We start from the raw sequence: 6,350 nt of genomic DNA, 5'->3' as shown, positions 1-6,350 counted from the left end.
TTCACTTGCTGGGATTCATTTCAGAGCCAGCCAACAGCACGACGGTAGGGTGGATGGGTGAGTGTGGGTGGGTGTGTAAAAGAAGGAGCTTTCTTTAAGACAGCAGTTTGACTAGGTAGAAAATAACCTGATGTTCCAAACTGATCTAGCCACAGAAGCACTTACAGATCTAACAGTGATGTCAGCCACAGCAGCCCCTCAACCGCTTCTCAAACAAGCCAAGTTCTAGTTTAATTTCTTCTAAAGCTGAAGCGGGAGGAAGTAAAAGTAGCGAGAATGCGGAGGAACCCACAGGTTGACTTTTCTCAGGCTGAAGAGGGGATAGAAGAAGAATAAAACGAAATAATCCGAGATCCTTGGGTGGAAGAGGCTAGAATCCTGCTTTACACATATTAATTAATTAGCCTTCCTAGCCCCCTCCAGGCTATTAGCGCCTTTCGCCAGCGGAGAAGGGGCCACATGGTAGGATGTGACTGATCCTCTTATGGAAGCGGACAGGGACCTTTCCCATTGCCCCTGCGGGTGCTGGGAAAGCCCCCCTCGCTGGTGCTGAGCTGAGCCTTTGTCTTTGCTGCGCTCCCGGACCAGCAGGGACCCGCCCCGTCTGGAGCAGCCTGCCCGGGGGTCGGACCATCCCACAGCGCTCGCTGGCCACCGGCTTCCCCTGCCGCCCGGGCACTGAGCCTGGGCCAAGGCGCTGCTCTGGCCATGGCTCGATGGGCCTAGCCGCAGCCCCGCCCGGCCCAGCCGGACGGGCGCCCGCGGGCCCCTGCGCAGGGCAGCGGGGCAGGTGGCGCTTCGCTCCCTCGAGGAAACGCTGGAGGCCGAGGAGTCGCTGCACTTTGGCGGGTTTCAGTCCCCGGGATCCGCGCGCCCCGGCCCAGCCTGGCGTCCCTCACACAGACACGAGACACGCAGACACGCGCAGCGGGGCCCGCTGGAGGGGCACAAAGCGGCCCCACGCACCGGGGGATCGGGCAATTGGCATCACCTCGCCCCCCCCCCCCCCGCTGAGCCAGCTGCGTCTGCCCCCCCCATCTCTCTCTCGCACCCCCATACACTATTTCTCTCACACACACACACACACACCCCCTGCACCTCTCGCACACACTGTCTCTCTCTCGCACACACACACACCCACCCCCTGCACCTCTCTCACACACCCACCCACCCCCTGCACCTCTCGCACACACTGTCTCTCTCTCTCACACACCCCCCCACCCCCTGCACCTCTCTCACACACACCCCCACCCCCTGCACCTCTCTCACACACTGTCTCTCTCTCTCACACACACACCCCCTGCACCTCTCTCACACACACACCCACCCTGCACCTCTCGCACACACTGTCTCTCTCTCTCTCTCACACACTGTCTCTCTCTCTCTCTCACACACGCACATACCATTTTTCTCGCTCGCTCGCACACACACACCCTGTATCTCTCACACACAGACACCCCCCCACCCCCGTCTCTCTCTCTCACACACACACACACCTGTCAGTCGCTCTCTCAGACCCTCACACCTGTCAGGCAGAGTGTCTGTCACACACACACTCCCGTCAGTCTGTCGCTCTCTCACCCCCCCCCCCCACCTGTCACGCGGTCTGTCTGTGACGGTCTCTCCCCCACACACTCGGTCTGTCTGGTTCTCTCGCAGGCCCACACACCTGTCAGGCCGCGGGTGTGTCCGTCTGGCGCGCTCGCTCTCACACCCACACCCCAGGCAGTGTCTGTCTCTCTCCTACCCCCGGGTCACCCTGTCTGGCTCACCCCCCCCCCCCCGGCCGCCCCTTCTCCCCCGCGCTCAGGTCTCTGGCAGCGCCCTCCCAGCCGGGGGTCTCCCGTCGGGGGGCTGGCAGGGTGGCGAGCAGAGCCCAACCGGGAGCCCCGACGGGCTCCTGCCGGAGGCCCGCCCCGCTCCGCTCAGCAGCGCTGGGGGCAGCCCCCCCAGCCAGGCGGGGTGGCGAGAGGGCCAGGCTGCGGCGTGGCGTGCACCCCCTCGCCGCCCGGCCCTGCGCCCCGCTCCCCGAGGGACGCCCCGGCCGGAGCCGCGAACACCTTGCTCAGGCCCCGCCGGCCAGGGAGGCTTGGCTGGGGGCTGGGGGCGGCGAGCCCCGCGTGGGGTCGGCTCAGGGCCTCAAGCCACCTTTCGCTGCCAGTGATCGCAGGGTGAGGGCAGGCGAGCCGCCCGGGCTCGCCCGCTGGAAAACAGCAGCATCCTCCCCCCCCCCCCCCCACCCCAGTAAAAAACTTTTCAGAAGTGGGTGCCTAAAGCCCTGAACGCCATATTTAGCCAGTGAGCTAGAGATCCTGGCTGTCCGAGCTGCTGAGCAGGCACCAAAATCAATTCGTACCTCCCCACGGGTCAGCTCTCAGAGGGGGCCACGCCCATGCCCCAGCTGGCAGATTGAGGTGGTTGGGCGGCGTGTGCAGAGGCATGTTTCCCCGTCAGCGTTTAAATGCGGATGTACCTCAGGCATCCACTTTTGGAACGGTCCCCGAGCTCTCTTAGGACTTTTGAAATCCATGAGAGTTTTACCCTTGCCTTCGCTGACAGCAACATACAGCTGCATGAGTGACGGCCAGTTTGACAGCAATTGGGTGTGTCTCTGCATTACAGTTTAATAATTGGAAAAAACAGCATGTGCCTTTGTAGTGTACATCCTGGTTAAACCAGATCCTGAACAGCTAGAAAGATCGCATGGCTAGCATGATCTTAAATGATTCCCTGGTGCTCCATACTAAAGCTTTGCTATGACATTTAAAAAGCTTATTAGGGCAATGCATAATATAAAATCATAGGGCTGGAAAGGATCTGGAGCGATCAGCTAGTCTCGCCTCTCCCCCAGTGCTGAGAGAGGAACAAGTAGACCTAGCCCATCCCTGACAGGCGTTTGCCAAACCTGTTCTTAAAAACCTACAAAGACCTGATTCCACAACCTCCCATGACAGCCTAGTTCAGTACTTAACCATCCCTAGAGTTAGAAAGTTTTACCTAATACAGTCTCCCTTACTGCAGATTAAACTGATTATTTAGTGTCTTACCTTAAGCGGACATGGAGAACAACTGATCTTGGACATCTTTATAACAGCCCTTAACATGTTTGAAGCCCTTCCTCTGTCTTCTTTTCAGAAGACTAAATATGCCCAGTTTTTTTAGCTTTTCCTTCCAGGTCGAGTTTTCTAAACTTTTTTTTAATCATTTTTGTTGCTCTCCTCTGGACTCTCTCTAATTTGTCCACATCTTTCCTAAAGCGTGGTGTCTAGAAATGGCCACAGTGCTTCAGTTGAGGCCTCACCAGGGCTCAGTAGAGCAGGACTGTTACATTCGGCATCTTATATAAGACAGGCCTGTTAACAACCCACTAAAATGGTATCAGCTGTTTTCGCAACTGCATCACACTGTTGGCTCCTATTCAGTTTGTGGTCCACCATAACTCCAAGAGCCTTTTTAGCAGAACAATCACCAACCCAGTTGTTCTCACTTTTGTATTCATGTATTTGATTTCTCCTTCCTAACACCAGTACTTTGTACTTATCTTTATTAAACTTGATCTTGACACATTGGAGAATTGGTCAGAAAACAAGATGATCTTGAATTCTAAACCTGTCCTTCAAAGTGCTTGCAATGCCCCTCCCCCCGCTGTGGGGTTAGCTGCAAATTGTATAAGCATGCTCTCTCTCTCTCTCTCTCTTTCTCTCTCATATTACCCATATCATTAATGAAAAATATTGAATAGTACCAGACCCAGGAAAAAACCCCTGTGGTGCCATTAGAGAGGGCTTCTAATTTTGACAGTGATAACATTGATAACTATCTCTTTGCATATGTTTATTTCAACCAGATGTGCAGCCACATAATCATTTTATGAGACCACATTTCCCATGTAGAAAGGCTTCCATGCTCTCTGTGTGTAGCACAGGGGGTCTCTAATGACCGCTCCAGATAAGCCAATGTGCTCACTATATGTGTGTGTAGAGGGAGGGACAGCAGCTGATATGCTAGGCTTTAAAAGTACCTGTGGACTTAGGGATGCAGTACCCTAAGACATCTCTTTCCCTCTTAATTTATCTGTTGTGAAAGGCATGGCCAGTTCCTTTTATCACATCTGCACAGTTGTGTGACATAGGATGGACAGAGGGATTAGCCATTAATGAGGCACTACAAGTCATAAAGGCCCTAATTCAGCAAGATGTTTAAACATTGCCTACTTTATGATGGGAAAGATAACTGTGACTTAGTCTAGTCACTTGAAATTTAGGAGTTGGGATCTCTGCTGGGAAATGTCTCGTGGTTGGGTGTAAGACCAGTACAGCACATGGCAAGCTCTATTCCATGGTTATCCATGTACATACTTAGCCTAATTAAATGTTGATTCAAATATTGTTTTGCTCTTTATGTAGAGAAGTCTGGGCTTAAGTTCTCAGCTTCCCTTATCAACAATACATTTAAACATGTGAAGTCAAATTGGATTACTCCCATGCTTAAAACAAAGCATGGCCTTAAAGATTTTGCTGACGCCGGGCCTAAATCCAGGGGTGGGACAGCTGTAGAAATACCCTTTAAGGTTTATAATTCCAGCCATTCCTAAATCTGCATTGTCTCTGTCACCCTTTCAGATGCAGAATTACCTTAGTGGTCCTTGTTCTAAAAACGCTGAGGGGATAGTAGTTTAGTGATCTAAATTTCATGCTCAGATATGCTTCCCAGAGTCAAAAGTTCAAACCCTAACAAGGGCTTCGTCCTTCCAGAGGAGATAAATAGAATTCCATGCAGTTAAACGAATGGACTGTTTGTTCTGCATGGACATTATAGAAACCAAACACATTTTGTAGGATCAACCCTAGTGTCCTTACTCAGTTTCCTCTCAATCCCCTCCCCCATGCTATGACGTGCATTAGGGACAAGTTTGTTACCAGTCACTACCCCAGAACTGGCTCGGTTTCCCTGCTACAGTAAGAACATAAGAAGGGCCATATTATGTGACACCAATGGTCCATCTAGCCAAATATCCTGTCTTAAAAACAGTAGCCAGTGCCAGATGCTTCAGAGGGAGTGAACAGAATGGGGCAATTTATCAAATGATCATCAGTCCCAGCTTCTAGCAGTCAGAGATTTAGGGACAGCTGCAGCATAGTGTTGTGCCCCTCACCATCTTGGCTAATAGCCATTGATGGACTGAACCTCCAAGAACTTATCCCAGTTATACTTTTGGCCTTCACAACATCCCCTGACACTGAGATCCACAGGTTGGCTGTACGTTGTGTGAAGCAGTACTTCTTTATGTTTGTTATAAACCTGCTGCCTATTAATTTCATTGGGTGACCCCAGTTTGTGTATTATGTGAAGGGGTAAACAACACTTCCCTATTCACTTTCTCCACATCATTCAAGATTTTATAGACCTCTATCATATCCCCCTTTAGTCATCTCTTTTCCAAGCCAAGCAATCCCAGTCTTTTTAACCTCTCCTCACAGGAAAGCTACTCCATACCCCATATCATTTTTATTGCCCTTCTCTGTACTTTTCCCAATTTTAATATTTTTTTTTTTAAGATGGGGCAACCAGAACTGCACACAGTAGTCAAAGTATGGGCATACCATGGATTTATATAGTGCCATTATGATATTTTCTGTCTTATTATCTATCCCTATCTTAATGGTTCCTGACATTGTTATCTTTTTTGACTGCTGCTGCACTATCCCCAATGACTCCAAGATCTCTCTGCTGAGTGGTAACAGCTTGTTTAGACCACAACATTTTGGATGTATAGTTGGGATTATGTTTTCCAATAGGCATTATGTTACATTTATCAACATTAAATTTAATCTGCCATTTTCTTGTGAGATCCCTCTGTAACTTCGCAATCTGATTTAGACTTAACTATCATGAGTAGTTTTGTATTATCTGTAAACTTTTACCACCTCCCTGTTTACCCCTTTTTCCAGATCATGTCTGAATATGTTGAACAGCACTGGTCCCCCAGTATGCATGCATCTGGGGAAGAAAGGCGCCATCTGCATGCAAAGGAGTTATTGTTCTAATGTTACTTGCAAATTAAAGCCTAATCCTGCAAATTGTTCCACACAGGTATTTCTCTGCAACCATGTGAAGCCTCACAAGGCACAAGGATCTGTTTGGTTATACAGAACAACTTATAAAATCAAGGCCTAACACTGCCTTTTTTTTTTTCAAAGTGACCTCACTTTGTATAGGGAGGGATGTTTTGACTTCAGAACACACAAACTGATCAAACACACCCACACACACAAAAAAAGAAGGAAAACCATTTATAAATGTCACTGTCCAATGTCTTTTCAATTGAACCGTAATAAGATTATCTACAC

Source organism: Eretmochelys imbricata, chromosome 15 (assembly GCF_965152235.1).
Source record: "Eretmochelys imbricata isolate rEreImb1 chromosome 15, rEreImb1.hap1, whole genome shotgun sequence".
Classification (NCBI taxonomy): Eukaryota; Metazoa; Chordata; order Testudines; family Cheloniidae; genus Eretmochelys; species Eretmochelys imbricata.
The sequence above is the reverse complement of the archived record's forward strand: the minus strand, read 5'-3'. Positions refer to the sequence as shown.